At 51.9% G+C, this 2,500-nt stretch overlaps 1 protein-coding gene across 6 annotated transcripts in view; it reads left to right on the forward strand.

Annotated features, from left to right (window-relative positions):
- atp8a1 (ATPase phospholipid transporting 8A1) overlaps positions 1 to 2,500 on the forward strand; it is a 141,478-nt gene that overhangs the window by 84,156 nt on the left and 54,822 nt on the right. The gene's annotated exons all lie outside the window — the stretch shown is intronic.

Consider the following 2,500-nt stretch of genomic DNA (forward strand, 5'->3'; position numbering starts at 1 on the left):
CGCCGCAGCGGAGAGTGTGGACGGCCGGGCAAATAGGCCGCTGTTGGTGTTGGCGCTGAGCAGCCTGCGGACACCGACATGAAAGGGCAAACAAATGCTGCCCGGCCAACGCAAACACACATGCACATACACACCTCTATATACACACACATACACACAATCACCGCTATACACACACACACACACACACACACACACACACACACACACACACACAGGTACACACACTCACCGCTATACACACACACAGGTACACACACTCACCGCTATACACACGCACACATACACACACACTCACTGCTATACACAAACACACACACACACACACCTCTATACACACACACACACACACGTACGTCTGTACCCCCTGCCTCAGTGCTCACAGTGTGAGGGGTGGCATGCGCCATGGCACGGCTGCCTGGCATTTATAGAGGCTCACGGTGGCCTGCTGTGCGCCTTTAATTATCTTCCCTCCTCCCTTTTACGTCACATTCAGGTTGTGCTGTGTCACAGTGGTGTCTCAGTCCAAAACAAACCCCACTCACACAGGTTACCAAGAGCTTTGGTCTCTTTGGTTCCATGTTATTTGACCCTTAAAGCCGTATGTCATGGTAGGCAACTGCCAGATGAACACATCACAAGCAGGGATGGGTTAGGTGTTGCCGTGGCAAGTTGCTAAGGAGACAGAGGAGTGATGGATGGATGGTGTTAGTTGGGGGGGGGGCGGGGGGCGGGGAGGTGGATGTATGGAAAGCAGACGTGTCCAGCGCGCAGGGAGTTTGCTGTGCGTTTGCACGTTGGCGCTCGTCGGAAAAACAGGCTGGCAGGCCCGGGGATCACAGCTCCGAGGAAGTGAGCTTAGGCCCTCACCACACGCTCAGCACAAACGCACTCTCTGTCTCTTTCCCTCTCTCTCTCTCTCTCTCTCTCTCTCTCCTCTCTCTCTCTCTCTCTCTCTCTCTCCCTCCCTCCCTCCCTCTCTCTCTCTCTTTTGCTCTCTCCTGCTCTCTCCCTCCCTCCCTCTCTCTCTCTCTCTTTTGCTCTCTCCTGCTCTCTCCCTCACTCCCCGTATCTATCAGACACACACTTTCTCATTGACTCACTTACTCACACACAAACATACACGTTCACTCACTTTCACACTTTTCTTCTCTCTTACTCCCACTCTGGACCTGTTGGCACACTTTGCAGCAGTGAAATGTTGTCATTCATTCATTCCTCTCTTATCTGTCTCCTCATCATACAGGATTTCCACATTTTGTCACTTTGTGTAGACATACTCTCTCTCACACACACTTTCACACACTGTCTCGCTCTCTCTCACACACACACACACACACACAAACACAAAGACACACAAACACAAAGACACACACATACACAAACACACACACTAACTCACTCAAATTCCCTCTGACAAACACTCTTATACTCACACTATCCAGCCCCAGACCTTGTCTGAAAGCTTGCTCTCACTCTCCTGCCGAAGCACACACTCACTCACTCACTCACTCACTCACTCACTCACTCACTCACACACTCACTCACTCACAAGTTACCTATGTATGTCAACATCTGAGGGGTGGCATGCTGGGGCACTCAGCCCTGTTTTTTCTCTCCCTCCATCCCCAGACGATGAGGAGAAGGAGACGTATGAAAACATACTCGCTCTCCCCTACCCTCTCTTCTCACTCTCCTGTGCCCTGAGTCTGCACTACACCACCCCAATAACAGGCCTGGTCTTCAGACATCTCTCTCTCTCTTTCTCTCTCTCTCTGTATCCCTATCCCTCTCTCCATCTATTTCCCTCACTCTCTCATCCTCTCTTTATCACTCTCTATCCTTCTGTATGTCATTTACACATCGGGCTCTTGACTGGGATAAATACAGCTTAAAAATCTGCACTTCTCTTTTAACCCCCCCACCCCTCCACACACACACACACACACACACACACACACACACACACCACCACCACCACCCCCTTCACAGACGCACGTGTCACACAGACACCGCCCCCCTAGGGCCGTCGCTGCGGAAACCGAGGTGTCATTGCCATGTTAAAACAGGAAACCGACACACAGGCCCACTCATCCGTCATGTAAGCGGCAGCAAGCAAGTGCACACACACACACACATGCGCGCGCACACACTCGCTCTCGACTCTTTAAGGCTTATGTCACGGGCGAGAGTGAGGCACTGTGGAAGCAAAAGGAGCAGGTTTGTTTTTCTCTGCCACGTTCGTTCTGTTCATGCCATGTAGCGTTGCGGACGCAGGGGCCCCGACGAGCCGGCGCACACGGACAGAGATTAATGGCGTGGGTTCGGCCCCCTGAGCGCTCATGCCAGCGGATCTGTTGAAATGTGGACTCAAGGATTTCCAATCTGTTTATTCCCAAATACCCTGCAGATGAAGGCACCCCACGGGGTTTCGCCTGACCATTAAAGGGGCGTGATGACTGAAAATCATATAATCTGAATTACGGAGCTGTAAACACCG

This window comes from Alosa sapidissima, chromosome 20 (assembly GCF_018492685.1).
Source record: "Alosa sapidissima isolate fAloSap1 chromosome 20, fAloSap1.pri, whole genome shotgun sequence".
Taxonomy (NCBI): Eukaryota; Metazoa; Chordata; class Actinopteri; order Clupeiformes; family Clupeidae; genus Alosa; species Alosa sapidissima.